We start from the raw sequence: 20,481 nt of genomic DNA, 5'->3' as shown, positions 1-20,481 counted from the left end.
ATATTGTAGTAACGTCGGTACCTTTAATTACCTTCCAGACTAACATACCCATAAAGAATTTGACAGTGTGTGTATTGAGTGAGTAGGGTTTGCAGCAATATTTATTCTCCAGCGTGGAATTGAATCTGGGTCCTCAAACTTGATGACACTGCTGTCATAGTACCGTATTTGACGTAATAAGCGCCTAGGGTGCTCTCAAAATTAAAAATGGGGGCTCTTATTAGAATATTATTTTGGTGGAAAAAACAGAGTTGAAAGATTGTAAATTTCGTGGTTTATGCTGACAGCCTTAAATGTTTACATATGACAGATATATTTTTTCCAGAATTTAATTGCTCTTAACTAAGAGTGCATATAACACACAAGTGCGTATTATATGAATAATTAAGTCTTGTGTACATTGATCGATCGGAAGGGGTGCTAATTGGGATTGTTCACTAGCCAATATATTAGCAATTATCACCATGGGTGCTTATGAGAGCGGGGTGCTTATTAGAGCAGGGTGCTAATTACGTCGAAAACGGTAATACTTTTACTTCACTGAAACAATTATAATAAGGAGATAAAGATACAGGCTTTGCCCTGACACAGAAAACCTGGGTATTTGACTCAATCTAAGGAGAAAATATGCAATATTTCTTCGTTGCATCAGTCACGATGCAGATCATTCAGACTGTCAAAACCAATTAATTGTCAGAACATTAAAACTTTGAAATGGAGTGAGTGAGTGAGTGAGTTAGTTGGGTTTAACGCCGCTTTTAACAGTATTCCAGTTATATCGCGACGTGTCAGCTTGATGTGGGAGGAAAGCCCGAAGTGATGCAGGTCTCAGACGTTTACCACTTCGGTGAAACCCACAAGCATGGGTATGGTGCTGACAAACATATAAACATAATTTGGGCGAACTGGGGATCGAACCAACAATCATAGGTTTCTGCCGTGCTCAAGGGACGAAACTCTGCACAGCGAATCGCGGCGCCTTAGACAACTGGGCCACCCGTGCCCCCTTGAAATGGACATATCCCTTGACAATAAAATACAACCAATATCACCATTGTCTTATGTTGGAAAACCTAATGTCTAAAAATGGAACAGCCCTTCTGACAAGCTCTCGGTTGCAGCCAATCAGAAAGAAGTTTCAATAGTTGCCTAGCGGGGTGGTTGTATTTCCTGTCCGTCACTGTCAAGACTAGGTTACACCACATCATGTAAAGAGTTATAATATTATAAAGCAGTTCCTTTATCAGTCTATATCAATCTGTTATCTGCAAATATAATAACGAATATTGGACATCACACATTACAAGTAATTAGATTAGCAACTGTGTAAAGAGTAGATAAATACTTAAAACATGACTTAAACAGCTTGATGAGAGAAACAAGACATTATGTTTTTAAATTAAAAATTAATAAGTATTACGAAATCTAACATCAATTAGTATTTTGTTAAAATGACCCCCTTCGAAAGACATGACTCCCTATTTTACAGCTTTTAAGAGGCTAGGGCAAACCCTGAAGATAGCAAGACAAATTGAATTGGGAACGGAATGTACTACGCAAACTTAACAATTTAAATTTAGCGTAGTTAAAGACAAGAGTGCTCTGAGAGCACAACATCCCCCGCATGAATTTTTTTTAACGAGTTTATATTTTCTTTGTATTTTATGAAATAACAACAGTAGATGGCACTGCATTTGAAACAAACTGTGCAGAACATTTTGTTGGGAGTAATCCAGTCTGAATGCTAATGCCACAAGGATGTAGCTCACCCACAAAAGCCTTATACAAGGAAACTAACTATAGTTATAGTTATAGTTAGATATTGTGATATTCTCTGGAAACTGGAGGAAGACTAGATTTCATGAAGCTCCGTAAAACAGGGGCGGTAACTCTGTCAAAATTAGTCGAAATGAAACGGGACTGCGATATGCGTATCATCAACATGTCGACATCTTGTGTTTAGAGTGTCAGGGATATTCTCTGGAAACTGTAGGAGGAGTTGATTTCATAGAGGATTCATCACGAGTGTTTTTTGATATGGGAAATATCAACCGACTCTTAGTTAATCGGTATTTGCCGAGCCTTTGGCGAGGCAAATACCGATTAACGGGACGAGGTTGATATTTCCCATATTAAAAAACACGAGTGATGAATTCTATTTATCATTTTCACATTTTTGCTTCCAAATTAAGGAATAATTGCATTAAACATTAACATCAGCAACTTGTTGAAATCTTACATATAGATCGTGCGTAGTGATACATGTTTTCCATAGCCATGTAAACCAAAATAAACAATTCGCTGAGAAAAAAAGTTCCTCGGATTATTTTAAACAAAATACTTGAACAGACTTTTGTAGAATAATTGAAACTTTAATAACGGTAACAACAACGATTCTGTGTAATCTGATTATATCTCTGGTGTAACTTCACTTATAACATATAGTTTCAAATCAAACCGCTCGCTCTTCCAGTTATCTAATTTGCATATCTAATTTGCATACTTATGTCATTGGGGTATGACATACATGTTTTTATGTCATAAGCTTATGTCATGGATAAATGCTTAAGTTAAATGATAAACAAGCTTAGCACCTCTTTCACAATTAGGCAAATGAAGCTCCGTAAAACAGGGGCAGTAACTGTCAAAATTAGTCGAAATGAACGGGACTGCGATATGCGTATCATCAACATGTCGACATCTTGTGTGTAGAGTGTCAGGGATATTCTCTGGAAACTGTAGGAGGAGTTGATTTCACAAGCTTAGTACCCTCTCTCACAATTAGACAAATGAAGCTCCGTAAAACAGGGGCAGTAACTCTGTCAAAATTAGTCGAAATGAAACGGGACTGCGATATGCGTATCATCAACATGTCGACATCTTGTGTGTAGAGTGTCAGGGATATTCTCTGGAAACTGTAGGAGGAGTTGATTTCACAAGCTTAGTACCCTCTGTGGGACGGACAGACGGACGGACGCACTGCGCCACGACATAATCCCCCTTCGGCCATTCTGGCCCGGCGGGGGATAATAAAGGCAACCTAGCTCTCCATTGAAAACACAGTATGTATGTCTCCATTCTGTTTGAATAAACAAAAAATGATGATAACCTTCAAACAAGGTATATGGCATTGCATAGATCATCTGTTGTTTTTCAAGTAACAGGCATTGAAAGCGTGTACCACAGATGCTCTGTAAGCCAAATGATTGGCCCCTAATTTCAGGCTCTGAGGTCCCTAAAACTTGAAATACACTCTCTTAGTACATTTGTATCTTCCTGATTTCTGCTCAAAACACATTGCCACACACATTTGTAGAATATTGAAGTAACTGTATATCTGCATTTAATAACCTGTAAATTGTCATTGTACGTAAAAATATTAAATAATAACTACGGACAATGACTGAGAAGGAAGTAATTTTCTATAAATATTAGCTTCTGCAGTGATGTAGACGGTACACCGGCTGTTTCAATCAGAGGTAGTCATTGTGATTTGATACCTTTGATTGACTAATCAGATTTGAGTAATTACCAAATTCAAGATAGAATCATTCATTTCTTTCTGTAAACATTCACAGTGGCGAACCTTCCAACGGTCTTGCTCTCCTGATTCATTGCCATATTGATTGACGATAACAATGATACTGTGGAATTACTACTATCTTGTCACTGTCCTCAAGGTAGAGTTCATGCAGGCAAACATTGTCAGCCACCATTTCATTGCAACTGTCTAGCTTATGAGAAAGTTTCATAATATCGGGGACGAATCGGGGACTGTATATCATTAGCCTAACATGGGCATAACAGACATGCTGTATATTACAAGACATATCGTATTTATAGTATTCGCTGTGCCCTCTCCAATAATCGCCTCAGACCCCTTCAACTCTTCTGCACACAACTTTAGTGAACGTCATGTACTATGCCTGAAAGTTTACATGACAGTCTTCATTTTCATGTGTATGATATATAGAATTCTAAACAAGCTCCCGTGTAATTCCAGTCAGTGGTCTGTTCGACAAAGCTATCGTAGTGCTAAGGTGATCGTGAATTTGTGAAATTATGTTGCAAGATACACCGGCGAAACCATGTCACGTCAAACTAACAAGAGGGTTGCTGTTGCATTAGTTCCTGTCAGTGATCTACCATCATTTCATGCAATGCTATTGAATAACCCAAGGGATGTCAGGAGTTTTTAATATTTGTCAGTGAAACCAGTTCCTGCAGTACATTAGCCCGCTTTGGTATCAAACACTGTGACAAATAGCAAAAAAACAGTGACGAATGAAGCACTGTTTATTTCACGATAAAACATTGTTCTATCATGACGTCATTTCTGGAGATTCGAACATGAGATCGCAACTTGAAGACGTCGTCAATATGCTGTTATTTTTGAGAGGGGAGTGTCTAGTGGATTGTTCCCATAGATGTAGCTGGTTAATATATGTACCATGTTTGGATGAAAAATCTTTCACGGTTTTCAAGTTATGCTCCGGAATGAAATACGGATGGACAGGCGAACGGACAAGATGATGACTATATCCCAGAAGGATAAAAAGGAAACAATGAAAAAAAGGACGATAAAAAATTACAACCTAAATTGTCACCCAAAACGCAAACATCCACCACTGGGGTTAAAATGGAGTTTGCCGTGCTGCACAATTTAATGATCGGACCAGTGCCAAGCTGTCTTGCTTCTGCCTCGTATTTTTTAATCACATTACTGAGTCTTTTTGTCTGGTCATCCGTTTCATTACTGTGTCCATATAAACCTATGCAAAGAATTAGTAACACCATAGAAGATGGTTGTCTACTCATGGGATTAAATACTCATTTGTGATGAAGTATGCCCTAAATAAAGTCTGCAAAGTCGCCATATTTACTTGCCCTTTTAAGGATGTCTTTTAATTACAGAGATGAAAAGGGGATGTCCGTGGGTTGCAAGAGCTGAAGAAGAGAATCAAAATGGAATGGGGTTCATTGCTGTACTAAAGATGTGCTCTAGAGTCTGTGACCAGGCATAAACCCGCACTCAAACATTCGCCTTGGCATTGTAAATTAAATGATACACCTTTGATATGAGGCCAACCTCACAAAATCAATATACACTGCACATGTCAGCAATGTTTGGAATCAAACCAGCACTGACAAGGACCTCTTCAGAAATGCCTGTGATGAATATAGATTTTTTAAACAATAAAGCAATATTAACCAGAAAGCCATACAATAACTATTTAAGAAATGAAATACATCTTGGTATCATGTTGTCCATTAGAAGATGGTTTGTCTCTGTTGTATCGCATAGTCATCAGAGTACCCTAACAATGCTAACAGTAAGGTTATTACTACTGTTATATGTTGTGCTTAAAGTACTTGTGTACCTATGTACTCATGAACTGATGATGTCACCACATATAGTGATGACATAGTTAGCAGAATAGAAAATGGCCGCCTTCTGTAAGAGTGAGTGAGTTGGGTTTAATGCCGCTTTAACAGTATTCCAGTTATATCTCAGCGTGTCAGCTTAATATGGGGGTAAAGCCGGACGTGATGCAGGTCTTAGACGTGAAACCCACAAGTACGGGTAGGGCGCTGACAAATCTAGAAACATAATCGGGGCGGACCGGGATTCGAACCCACAATCATAGGTTTCTGGCATGTCCAAGGGACGCAACTCTGCACAGCGAATCGCGGAAGTGATGCAGGTCTCTATGAGAAACCTATGAGAACGGGTATGACACACCTAGAAACATAATCAAGGCGAACCAGAATTCTAACATACAATCATAATAGGTTGCTGGTGGGCCCAAGGGATGCAACTCAGTGCAGCTAATTGCAGTGCCTTAGACGACTGGGCCAACCACACCCTTAAAGGGTGTGTTTTTAAATCATGCATGAAATAATTTTTATGAATGTGACGTCACATGCCTTATTCAGTTCTCAAAACAAAACAATAGAGCTCTGCCCAAGTAATCCGATTACGCAAGCACTGTGCAGAGTAAACTGGCTTCAGCCGTCTTGTTTTTTAAATAGAGGCAAACTGGAGAGAAAGTTTTTCTTACGGCTGAGTAACTAAACACTAATTGCCAGCTTGTTTAGATTAGAAGCCAGTGTTTATCAAAGCTTAGATTACAATATTAATATGCCTCGGTCGTATGAGACCAATCACTCTCCTACCCAGAGTTTCTTGCGGCCAGCCGTGTACCTCTGTCCCATTGCCACATCTTACACAGTACATGAGTCTACAAATTTAGATAGACATTGGTCGTGAAATTTTAACTTTCATTGAGAAAAACTATTGCCATTTGCGTATTTATCTTCCACTTCCTGTTGGAGAGCTAGCGATACAGTCGCTTTGATGTGTGATGTGTGATGTGTGATGTGTGTGTTGGCGGGGTCAAAGGCTACTGTTTACAAATAAAGCCTCAGAACGGTCAATGTCCTGTCCTTTTAATCAGCCAATCAGCATTGAGGCTTCTAACATTTGTGTATGAGCAAGCAAAGCATCGAGAGCAAAGAATTTGATTTCTATACCTCTAAAACGAACATATCAGGCAGTTCTAAATGGAAAATAATGGAGTTTTACTACATATACTGATATTTTATATACCCTGTCATTTCTGAGGTTCATTCTTTCCACGATATGTATCACAATGTTATTTCTTAATGCTCTGTATATTGGGTGATCTTGTGATTCTTATGTGTTTATTATGTTATACACTTGCCAAATACCTTCGAAATGTTTCCATAATTCCAAAAGGCAAGTTCACAAAGATTGAAATTAATTCCTAATGTGTAATTGTATCATTTCTTACACTTGAGTCAACAACATCCAGGCCTGAGGTCGTACGGATCCACTTGTTGTCATTCAAGCCCTATAGACAGCTAGCGATATGGTCACTTTGATGAGGAAAGATATATTGTCTTGCTCCTCACTGTCGCAGTAAAATATCTATTTAGTTATGCAAAACAATATGTCACGCTCACTGAAAGGTTTACATTTGGCCAGTCTGCTCTGAATCCAGAATAAGTATGTTTGTTTTACATACGAGAAAACGTCCCATCAAATGATACGATGCCACGTCATCACTGCCTTGGAATGAGTAAACATGTTGTACCAGCATCTTGTATTGATCTAATTATGAACTTCAAATCATACATTGATGTTTCAAATTCTTCTTAATTCAGAATATATTGTGAAACATATCAGAATACCGCCTTGAGCATCGTAAAATATTGTGATACACCTGAAACCTCCAACACCCATTCCTAATAGAAGCAGAATCATTGTACAGTAAATCATGGTTATAACAAACTTAAAGGGACTGTTGAAATTTATCCGTAGATCAGCTTGCGAACAATTTCTCAGACCTGTAATGGGATGTCCTCAGATCTGTGTGTGGCATTAGCAGGCACTAAAATTTGATTTTAATGAGAATGGCTTGTGTAACATTGGATTACCATATTCGACGTAATAAGCGCCCATGGCGATATTTGCTAATATATTGGCTAGTGAACAATCTCAATTGGCACCCCTTCCGATAGATCAATGTACACAAGACTTATTTTTTCGCGGTTTTTCGTGTGCTATATGCACCCTTAATTATGGTCAATTCAATTCTAGAAAAATATATGTGTCGTACATAAACATTCCAGGCTGTCAGCATAAACCACGAAATTTATCTACCAAAGTAATATTCTAAGAAGAGCCCCCTATATCTAATTCTGAGAGCGCCCTGAGCGCTTATTACGTCGAATACGGTAACATCAACTACTTAGTACTTCTGTAAATATTACACAGTTTTAGAACAAATACTAGTAGATGCAGCGATGCATTGATGTATTGTGATTTTTTACTTCTTGATTCAAGTATCGATCAGTCTCACACTAAGTAAAACATACTGACTCTTACCTTAAATGTTAGCTTTGATAACTGTTACACCAAACACTAATTAGTAGTGATTCAAAGAAGATGTCGGTTTATAAGTCAATATGCAACTTCAAATTAGGTCTTGGTGACCATGGTGAGAGTAGTTAGATCTCGGAAGGGATAGATCGAAAATTAACACCTCTGGCCTATGAGCCCTCGGTCTTACTTTTTTACATGTCTCCAATCAGGGCCCCTCTACTTCTCCCACCAATACCTCATTCTCTTCCACGGACCTTTACATGTACAGATTTGTATGATCGTTTAGATAAGAGTGACGAAAATGAGGACCAACTTGACATTCGTGAAGCTGATAAGGCTGTGTTTAGAATCTACTTTGCCGGAAAAGTAGAAATGTATGCTGATAAAATCAACTAAAGTTTCAGGTGTGAATATTTCAGGTGTGAAAACAGGTTTAGCGCATAAAGCTTCATAATGAGCAAAGTACTCCTCAGAATATCCCAGTATTCCTTCACTGTGAATGTAACGAGTACCTTCTCCACAGGACGGGAAATTATCTGCAGCTCCGTCCATCACAGTATTCGTAGCTGGTGTAGGATTATATACACACTCTACACCCAAAAATGTCCCAAATGTGCTCTATGGGGTTAAGATCTGGACTCATTGCAGGCAAAGGTCGAGTTGCAATTGCGTTGTTTGCCAAATATGCAGTCACAGCTCTTGAACGGTGGGGTCTAGCGTTATCGTCCATGAACAGGGGTCTTGATGCCAGAGGGTGGTTGTCAAAATGGGGAACAACATATGGTTCCAGAACTTCCCGGATGTAACGTTCACCATTGAGATTGCCCCGTATAGTCACAAGGTCTAGCTTGCAATTGTGGGATATGCACCCCTATATCATCACGGAGCCACCACCAAACGGAACAGTTTATTTAAAGTTCTTGGGGGTGTATGCTGTACCTTGGTGCCTCCACACTCTCACTCATCCATCATTCACATGCAGCTGAAACCTGCTTTCATCTGACCAATGGATTCGTCTCCATGTTCTGAGGTTCCACTCTTGGTGTGCCAAACACCATTGTAATCGTAGTCTCCGATGACGTTGTACCAGTAGGGGACATTTGACAACTCTTCGGGCCCTCACTCCAGTGGCTCTTAAAAGATTCCGCAATATTTGGCAAGACAGACGTCTCAGGTAGGTGCTCGTCGTAAATGGATTTCTTCGCACTAATTGCAGTAATATCCTGTTTTCACGTCCCGACTTCACAGGGGGGTGTCCTGTACGTGGCAGGTCCTTTACTGTATTGGTGTGGGTGTGTTTTCGCACTAGTCGGCTGAATACTGAGTAATGGTATCCGAGTTGACGTCCAATCGCCTTAAAAGACATCCCTGCGGCATACATACCAATGATTCTCCATCTTAGTGCTTCACATAATCTCCTTCTTGCCATTTTCAGACTTGACGACTACACAAATCAGTTTACAGTGTTTTCAGTACCAGCATTTGCTGCGTGAACTTATTGTCTTTCGCTGAGTGCTAGGGAGGCATGATGCATGTGCAAAACATGGGGAATTGGGACGTCACATCACGCATGAACGGTCCCATTATTCGGACAAAGCAACATTAATATCATAATTAGTATTGCCATCAATATTAAGCATTATGGTAGTGTATTATCATACATAATATTAGGGGGTGCTTAACTTTTTTTGATGTGTATATATAGTAATGCAGGCAGGACTGCCGAAATCGTTAGTTATAACCACTAGTACAGTGTCTGAAACTCAGCAGAGTAAACTGAGAGCCTTAAGGGACGGCACATTTCACAAACTGTAGGCCAAGTGGAAAAAAAAAGTGCAAATATTTTAGATGAAGCAGGGAGACATACACTTGCAATATAAATTACAAATTACAACCTGTCAGCCAGAAGCTTTTACTGCTATGACACCTAGTTCCTAGAGACTCTGTGGTGATAGATTAAGCCGAACATTTGTCAAGGAAATTATCAGCTTGTGAAGCATCTTTGTTACTCCGTATTCGACGTAATGCCCCGCTCTAGTGTAAGTGCCCATGGTGATATTTGCTAATATATTGGCTAGTGAACAATCCTAATTAGCACCCCTTCTGATTGATCAATGTACACAAGACTTATTTATTCGTCTATAATACGCAGCCGTGTGTTATATGCACCATTAATTATGGGCAAATAATTTCTGGAAAAATATATCTGTCAATATAAACATTTCAGGCTGTCAGCATAAACCACAAAATTTACCATCTTTCAACTGTTTTTTCTCTCAAGCCCCCTATTTCAAATTTAGATAGCGCCCTTGGTGCTTAGTACGTTGTATACGGTATATGGCATACACCATGTGAAAGGTCTAATCCTATTGTTAACAAATATGAAAGTTATGTTAATCACATTATTTAAATAATGCACTTATAACTTTATTAAGTTCATTTTTAATAAAAAGTTAAGCCAACACAATCATTATGTCTAGATTGAGTACCAAGGAAATGAATATTATGTTGATTTTTCGGCAATTTTAACATTTCATAATAGAGCTATCCACAAACTTATTTCTTTTGAATTTTCATTGTTAAATATTTTAAGTACGATCCATCATCACATATTTTCCGATAATAGTGGCTTTCTGCACAGGGACATGAAAAAATACTGGCAAATACCTCCGTTTTTTAGTTTTGTATAAATAACATGTGCGAAGATTCGTTCGATGTTTGGTATCATTAGAAAGGCCTGAACATCAATACTATTACAGCAACCTCGCCAGGAGTATTTTCATATTTAAATTTAGAATTCACATTTAGACGAAAGTCTTTTGACAAATCATGTTATTTTGAACCACTAAGCAGGAAATGGTGCAAGGTTAAGACCTGCGACAAGGTGACAAAGATTTCTCATGCATATATGTTGGCATAAACATCGTGTCCTTGCCTAAAAATCGAGGCGACAAATGCCATATTTGTGATTGATGATGTGATTAATAACAGTGATAAGAGCCATCTTAAAAGCAGCTACTAAAATAACACGATGTCAATATGTCCTGCTACAAGCCTACTGTAAATCACACACAATAATATTGATCATTGCGTAAAGGGGCATATGTTAAAACCATGCCATTGACCAGCTCCTATTTTCCGTATAGGTGCGAAAGAGCATGCTATAAATGAAGATTCGTCTACCTTCAGTCATCGATCCACACTACACCTTGACACATCAAAGAACCAGCAAAATTGTGTCAGCCAAACATGTTTGGAAACAGGACAGGCATAACTTACAATACATTTTCTTAATGATATCTGTACTATTGATAGTGTAGGATGGCCTCTATTTATATCTTAGCTTGCCATCAATTTTTGTCACCAGCTATAGACAACTGCAATGCGTTAATGATTAAATCAATTCTTACACCCCTAACATTGCCTAATGATGAACGTGTTACTGTGAAGAATTACTGACAGTGAAAGAAATGACAGAATTTTTTTATATCAAATCGCATTTTTATCCACAATCAAATATTAATACCGTATTTGACGTAATAAGCGCTCAGGGCGCTCTCAAAATTAGAATATTATCTTGGTAAACGGTGAAAGTAAATTTTGTGGTCTATGCTGACACCCTGAAATGTTCATATATACGACAGATATATTTTTTCAGAATTTAATTGCTCATAATTAAGGGTACATATAACACATGAGTGCGTAAAATACACGAATAAATAAGTCTTGTGTACATTGGTCAGTCGGAAGGGGTGCTAATTGGGATTGTTCACTAGACAATATATTAGCAAATATCGCCGTGGGTGCTTATTAGAGCGGGGCGCTTATTACGTTGAATACGGTACTTACAATTATTCATCAGTTCACGATTGGCAATATACCATTGATTAAAAACATCCTTACTATTCCTTGTAGCACGGGTTGCGAGCGGTACCTTTGATCTTACCCGTGCTGTATCATGGTAGTAAGAGCACGGTTTGTTAAAGATTATTACCATTGGCTGATGCCAAGATCAGCAAGCCCCGCCTACTGGCTTGAGAAATTTCAAACTTACAATGTTTCTTTAGTGTTGTACACAGTGTTCAAGAGTAATATGGTAAATAAACAACAAAAACAAATAGAAATGTTTATAACTTAATTAAAAGATTACAATGTAACTGTCAAACATAAAAACAACTGGACACAGAACGCATTTTGCTAAATTCGGAAAATTAATAGTTGACTTTTCTAATGTGCCTTTGAAAATTCCAAAGTTTACACTTGATTTAACAATTAGATTAAAAGTTAAACGTTAACGTTAAAAGTTAACGTCATATTAAACTTCACTAAATTTTACACAAACTCGCGCAATTTTGGAATGACCGTCCCAACCCGTGCTACAAGTCACTTACAACACACCCACCTACTCGTTGTTTGGGCAGTAAGAGCACGGATTGGCTTGGCATTTGATTGACAGACAAAAGGATCACCTCGGGGCTCCGCCCCTCGGTCCTTTTGTCTGTCAATCAAATGCCAGGCCAAACCGTGCTCTTACTGCCCAAACAACTCGTCTTGTTGTGTTGTAACTATAACATAGTGAAAATATTGGTGAAGTTTGTCAGACCTAGTGATGCATCAACATTGTCACCGCTTATTGCAACAACTGTGTCAAGTGTTGGTGGCATGAAGACCTATGTTGCAAAACAGATCACCATTTCAATCCTGATCACTAAAAGTATTTCTGAATGACTTATCCACTGTTATCTCACCTGTTGTTCTGTCTTAGCGTTTTGACAGCCATTTTTCAAAAAAGCTTATGAATGACACATTTGGACGTTGAAACATTTTACCGTATATGACCGCGGATAAGCCGACCCCGTAGATAAGCCAAGGTGCTAACTTGACCATTGAAATACGAGAGAAAATGATATGACCCGCAGATAAGACGAACCAGGAAGTGAAAGGCAAAAAACACTGCGAAGTCTGATTGCAAGACATGTGCCGGTACTCGTAGATATTAAAAAATATAAGATGAAAAACGTAATTATATTGAAAAAGTCTTTATTATTTCTAATAAAGATTTAACAAACCAGTCATCCACTTTCATAACGTGGGAAGCCGTTTCTCTTGGGTTTTTTTAATCTCATAATGATCGTTATATGTTGCCATCAACAACGAAGCGCCATTTTGTGAATCGGTGTATATTGAATTATGAACCCATGAGAAAATACATCAGCTAGAGCGAAGACTCGCAGTTTGAATTCAGCATCGTAAGCATGGCGTTTTCGTTTCAAACTCGTGATGAGATTGTCAGTCAGTAAAAATATACCAACTTTTATAACCCCCTTTACACCACTATTGTATGTTAATCCAATTGAATTAAATAAACTATCATACTATGAACACATTGAATGACCATCACTTACTCACAGGCTTCTCCAGTTTATTAAACCTTGAAAACAAAGGAATTAAGCCCCTACTCCCAAAACGATCGCTAAGCACCCACAACTTGAAAATGTTTGTGTAAACAACATGACAATACCAATCGGCCCGTAATTATCAGTGCTCATTTCCTTGTGTACCGTGTTGCTTTTTAAACAACAGGAAGCAATCACAGTGATCACCGTTTGTGACATCACAGGAAACAGCTGATCACATGTTTTTGCAAATGGTGAACGGAATAACTCGCCTATACAGTTGTTTATTTGCCTTTTTCAATAAAGGTAGACATTTGTTCACTATCAATTTATGAACTTTGCAAAACGTACGTAATAGCTATTGGCGATTTCAATGTTTTCATCAGGGGATTATATATTATAGCTGTGAATTACATATATTGTTACATGTAAAGATTGTGGAGTTGATGAAGAACGATCAACTTTGAACATTCAATTAAAAACTTATTATCGGAAGTAGTAACATGCATAACATTTTTTTAATAATGACAACATTGGTGTATAATGATAACTTTATTGATAATTTATAACAATAATGGCTCTAGTCTTGGCAACTTCCAAACTTTCGGGAAGTTGTAATCTATCGGACCGTCATTCAGGCGATGTTTCTGACAGATCACGATCTGAAAAATACTCTCATGAAAGTGTATCCCGAGGATAAGCCGACCCCTTTCTACACAATCTTTTTTCTGGTCCTTACAATTCGGCTTATACGCGGTCATATACGGTAACAAAACTGTTTTCTTAAAATGATGTACACACTGATGGACTATTTCACTAGCACAAGTATAAAAACGGAAGCATTTTGGCAAAAGTTTGTTTGTTGTTTTAACGCCACACACAGCAATATTCCAGCTATATCATCCTCTAAGTCACCTCTTACGACAAGCATAGTCACCTTTTACGGCAAGCATGGGTTGCTGAAAGCCTATTCTACCCTGGGTCTTCACGGGTTCATTGGCAAAAGTGATTGACAGCATGTCTGTGATGGAATATCCTCACTACGACTGTCCCATCCGAGTCAAAACGAAGAGATACATACCCAAACCATAATCGACTCGATCTGTGCCTAGACTGACAAATACATGCCTCGTCGATCGTCCAAGACCATCTTCCAGCGGCAAGGGAGTTAACTGACTATAAAAGTACAGTTTCCACCCTCCGATTGGACTAACGATTCTATGCATAGTCCAATCAAAGTCATGTAAAAAAAATGACATCCAGGTTTGTAAACAAGATGGCGACTGCCATGCAGATGCAGATTTCGGTCGATTGTAGGATATGCAAAACATGTGTACCATTAACTGTTCATCGACAGATATATTCTAAATCTTTTAATGTTTTTAATCAAGTTGCTCAAGTGATTTGATGCACTTAGCAAGGTAAGACCCATTCTACACAATACATACTGAAAGCCAAAAGAACCGCGAACCATAGAAATATATAGAGAATACGTATGTTAAGAAGAGATGTTTCCAATGTGCACATTGGTGCACATTGGAAACCAAATGGTGCATTTTGTGTCATGAGCATTGGTTCACGCAACATAACAGTATGTTTGACTGTGCATCAAATCAATCTGATATCTCTTGAATATGAGTAAATTTCATATATAAACCAACATGTATGGTTTTCGCGTTTCTTTTGTCGGTGAGTTTACATCTTGATTATCGATCAGATCATCAAGACTTGGCTTCACCATTTTGTTTGAAACAAAATCAACTGATAAGAAATGCCAAACCTGATTGGTCAAAAGGAGTGACATAGAAGGAACATAATTCAAAGGTCCACTGGTGGTGCAATGATCGAACCATGAAATTCCAGCCTAGTGTGACAAGGGTGGGAACTAGACTTTTATATTCAGTTAACTCCCTGCCTGTGGAAGATGGTTAATCGCTGGATTGTTTGGTTCAGACTAGATTATTTACAGACAGACGTCATAAAGCAGGACAACTGCTGAGTGTGGCATTAACAACAAACAAAACTTCTGATTATGGGTACACCATTTTTAACAATATCACCCTATGTTATGTGTGGGTGGAAACTTGGCCTTTAGTTTCAGTTAACTCCCTGTCAATGGAAGATGTCCAAGACAGGCTGTTTTCGTCTTGGTCAGTTAACGGGACAGGACGTCAATGGTTCTGTGTGTTTTTAAATCATGCACATGCCTGATTCAGTTCTCAAACCAAAACAATACAGCTCGGCACAGTGAAGCCGACAACGTACGCATTGCGCAGAGTAACCCGGCGTCAGTGTTTTTAATACAGAAAAAGAATGAAAAGAAAGCCTGTGTGTTCTTCTAATGGCTGAGTCACAAAATACTATTTGCCAGCTTGTTTAGATTAGAAGCCAGAGATTATCAAAGCCTAGATTACAATATAAATATGCCTCTCGCCAACCCAGAGTTCCTTACAGCCAGCCGAGTACCTGTCACATCGCCACATCTTACACAGTCCATTCATGTGTTTTTCGTCAGTTTCATTTTGGATGAGTCTACACATAAAAAACTAGATAACATACGTCATGAAATGTTTAACTTTCATTGAAAAAATATCCTACTATGTGAAAAACTATTCCCATTTTGTGTATTTATCCTCACCTTCTTGTCACGGAAGCTCCATGGGAACTAGCCATACGTCCACTTTGATGTGTAAAGATTTATTGTCATGCACCTCACTGTTGCCGTTGTAGTATATAGTTATATACTTATGCAAAAACAAAATTTAACGTGCATCGAAAGGCTTGCATTAGGCCCATCTGCTCTTATTTCAGAAAAGTGTGTTTGTCAACAAACAGCAGTCTACATCCGCGATATGGTCACTGGAGCAGAAACGGAATAAGGCAAGCAGAGTCAAGTAAGTTTGAGAGTTATCGGCTTCTGTTTACAATCGAAGCTTCAGAACAGTCGACACCCTGTCCATTTATGTACAAAAAAATGCACACTGATGGTCATGTTGACTTTTAAAACCGTATATGTAAAATATATGAATAAAAAAAAATTAAAACTTATATTAGCTGACATGATAATCTACTATTACAGCTGAGCGTCTTATTTGCGACAGTACGAAATAATACTGAAGCCAATGCTAGCATTTACAGTGATCACGGTAGGTTTTTGTACAGTGCGTGCAGAAATGAAATAATAAATTTTCAATTCAAATATTTCGCGTGTGAAGTTTTTATTTCAATAAAATCAGTATTAGTACAGCTAATAATTATGACCAGGCTTTAACTTACGGTCCAGTTTTGATATAATGAACGTTCAATCATTAATAAAATAAATATGACTGTTTTTAGCACATGCCCATGTGTGGAAGTTTTGTTCCGTCGGTCTGTTTATGATCGTTCGCATTACAGACTATTACTTGTAAGCTAGGCTCTGATTGGATGAAACAAACGACTTCCGGGGAATTTCATCGATAGTAACGAATGACGTCCTGTGTCTGAGATTAGTTATTCCGTTGCCCAAAGACCATATATGGAAATATTAAAGGACGCGATTCAAAGCGCCATCTGGCTCCACTCTATTTTTAGCAATGGGAATTTCCAGGTTTTGATTTATTTTCGTCTGAACATCGTAAGCAGGCTATCAGCTTTGAATAGTTTTTTATTTTATGGTATTAATACAAAATGAAGTATATCACAATCTGTGCGTGCAAAACATGCATGCCAAATATTTTTTTTGCGTGTTTATATGATTTTAATGCGTGAAAAACGCAGGTTTCTGCGTTAACGCGAACACTAGCATTTAGAAAAAGGTGCAGCAGTGCATAGGATGCATATGGCATATCAACAATGGTGTGTTGGGCTTTGTTGTGATCACCATGGCAATACAGTGACTGACAGATCATATTCACAGGATGTTGCATCAATTCCTAGGCCTGCCAGAGGCACCAAAATGGAAGACACAGCCAATCAGTGTCGAAAATTCTTCAGTTCAAAATTTGTGTATCAAATGATGAATTTTGGAAACTATCAATTGTTTTGTATACTATAAATGATACTATTGGTATTTTTATATTCCTATTGATATAGTACTATCGAAGGCAAACAATAGTCACAGTTTGACAGTCTGATATATTGTTACACTCCTATCAGCAACTTTCCTGCTTGATGACATTTGCCTGTAAATAATCAAGTCTGGACCAGACAATACAGTGATTTAACACCGTGAGTGATCGGGTGGTCAGGCTCGCTGACTTGGTTGATGCATGTCATTGATCCTAATTGCATGGACCGATGCTCATGATGTCAATCACTGGATTGTCTGGTCCTGACTTGATTATTCACAGACCGCCATCATATAGTCGGAATATTGCTGAACGCGGTGTTAAACAACAAACAAGCAAACCAAGTCAACATGCCTGACCACCCTCATCGCCTCATACAAGCAACAGTTGCTGGGGACCCATATCGTAAATCATGAAATTCATGCTTCACCAAATTAATGCGAGTGTCAACCACTTGCAAAAAATGGATCATGAATGCAAGTAGCATTTCTTTTGAACACCAAGACTGAAGACTTAGAATTCCATGATATAGTATGGAGTGATAGCAGTTCCATTGATAAATATCATTTGCAATTTTCAACTGCTTGACATGTGAACTAACGTCAATGAAATAAAAAGCAGGAAATTCCAACTAACGCCCATTCATACAAGATAGATCGGTTCACTGACGAAGACTGTACAGTTTACAAGTGTTGTTAAATGAGATAGAGCAATCCTTTGAAATTAAATGAGTAGTGTTATTGATTCAAGACTGCTGTCGCTCTACTAGACATTTTCACTTTGTGGATAAGCATTATTTTGCTCGTAATTTTTATGAGACTTTTTGACAAAGTTATCAAGAACAATGGTGCCATAATACACGGCTGGTGACCGCCACAACCGCTTGAACAACTTGTGTAAACAAAATGACCATACTTCATGTGGAACTTGATGTCAAGACACTGTCTAAATCTAGTGCACAATTATATTGCGTATTGACATTTTTGTTATGTATGTCATTGTTTCCGCCCATGTACAGTGAACGAGGCATGACAATATTCGCCAATATGTCCAGACGAACATCCATCACTTTAGCGAGCGAGGGACATTTGCAGTTTTGCATTAATTTCATGACTTATAGTATTCTAGCCTGAAATCCCTACAGTGAGTAAGTAAATCAAGTCTTAGTGGGGCCTACATATTTTTTTTGGTGAATATGTGTATTATTTTTGTTTGTTTGATGTTTAACGCAACACTCTGCAATATTCCAGCTATTTTACGACTGTCTGTTAATAATCGAGTCTGGACCTCACAAATCCATTGATTGACATCACGTGAATATGTAAACTCAATACCATCATAAAATCCTTACAATAAATATACGATTTTATACATATTTGTGATGAAAAAACAATCACAGAATTTTTTCACAACATTTTGACTCGCAATACTGATTTCTTTACTTTGAAGATGTATTTCACTGTTAACAGTAGCCTAGCTAACAAGATATGATAATACCACTTTACAAAACATTATCACTATATTATGATTATAGCGGTGAAAAATCATGCTCCCGCAATTATAATTACCATGAATATAAAAAAAATGCCTACGTTCAACGAGGTTACAAAAGGTTAATAAAAAATCAGAGTTTCAACATTATTAGTTTAAAATCCTAATTAAGTGAAAACCAGGAACTTTACCAGCAAAACCTCTACATCAAAGTCCAAGCCCTGAACACAGGATTAGACCGACAGAAAAACTACACAAAATTTGTAAACAATTTCTCAACACTGCCAGGATCTTGCTGAGCGCCAGTAACAAGATAAGAAGCATGGACGGAAAATTCTATAAATAGCCATAGGATGTCATGTTCCTGGTATTCAATCAATCAACTTCCGGGAAGGTCTGATGCCTTCCTGACGGGGGTTGGTAAAACATCAAATCTTCATGCACACATACAACGAATATACCTCATAACCATAATAAATAACATGCCGGGGCCTTTTTTACTGTCCCAGTTTTCACGCCCATGTGCAGGTTTGTGTGGGTCACGGCTGCGTGCATTCCCTGCTCAGCGCGAGCTGGTGAACGCCGACAGCGCTGGGAGAGAGATCGTGTTCCGTTTATCGGGCGGTCGACGATAATTGGAGAACGCTGGTTCGCCCGCTGGCTTCGCGAGCTGACGGGCCATGCCAAATCGGATGACCCAGCATTCGGGGCTTGCCGAGCCATGACACTTTGACACTTACATTACATTCTGTTAAGATATTAAAGCAAATTAGATGATTGAATTTGTCCTATCGAAGGCTTAAAACTTTGCCCCAAAATGTGTAAAAATTGACAGCGTGAGGCGAGCCCTGTCGAAGAAACCCATCCCGTCCCTTTTCCGTTCGGTGCGTCTTGTATCTTCATATTCTCCACTTATTCCCATCCCTTACTCCAATAATACTACCATAAATGAATCTGGTGGGTTTAATTGTTGCAATACTGACATGTGCACAATAGGTCACGTTCTTACCTTCATCCTACTGCCATGTGCTTCGTCTATTTCATTCTATTCATTGAGCGATCGTCTTTTCATCATACGTCCGCCATGTTTGTTTATTACTACCAGCGTAGTGATAACTGATAACATTCACGTTTTAGAAAAATTGTTTCTTTTCTGTATTTCTGAAATCAATATACATGTTTTTTCCAGAAAGTAATTTAATTGTAATTCATACTACACAGAAGCCAATATATAATTGTTTCTCCTTCTGTGACCATTCTCATTTTATCGTCTAGTATTCACTTGCAATGTCTAGCACACAGCGTTATAGAGAGGGAACTTCTCGCGGTTCCTGGCAGGACGAAAGTCAGTTCAGTGGAAAAAAAACAATAGTGAGTCAACATAGGTTGTTGCATAGAAGTCTGAAAAAAAAGAGTTCATTTCATTTGAAACGTAATATCCACTTATGGAAGATTTATTTTTCTATAATACTATTAATTCTATACGTAAAGACACCAAGAGACAATGACTGGGAGAGAATCATGCAGGCTAAGCGGCCGACCATTTGATATTCTGGGGTAGGGTGGCTGGGATTTTGTATCGAGATAAGATACTTTCTCTGCTTCAGCTTCAAAACCAGATATGTTTCTTATTCAA

The 20,481-nt window shown here is 38.3% G+C and overlaps 1 protein-coding gene across 1 annotated transcript in view; it reads right to left on the bottom strand.

Annotated features, from left to right (window-relative positions):
* Nucleotides 1-19,938, bottom strand: part of LOC124148818 (arginine-glutamic acid dipeptide repeats protein-like) — a 34,566-nt gene extending 14,628 nt beyond the window's left edge. Inside the window, exon 1 of the mRNA XM_046520127.2 lies at nucleotides 19,855-19,938. The gene's annotated coding sequence lies outside the window, so the exon portion shown is untranslated. The remainder of the gene's footprint in view (nucleotides 1-19,854) is intronic.
* Between the last annotated feature and the right edge of the window lie 543 nt (nucleotides 19,939-20,481).

The sequence above is a fragment of the Haliotis rufescens genome, unplaced genomic scaffold (assembly GCF_023055435.1).
Source record: "Haliotis rufescens isolate VD_foot unplaced genomic scaffold, xgHalRufe1.0.p SCAF_6, whole genome shotgun sequence".
Classification (NCBI taxonomy): Eukaryota; Metazoa; Mollusca; class Gastropoda; order Lepetellida; family Haliotidae; genus Haliotis; species Haliotis rufescens.
This window is presented reverse-complemented; position numbering and strand designations above follow the sequence as displayed.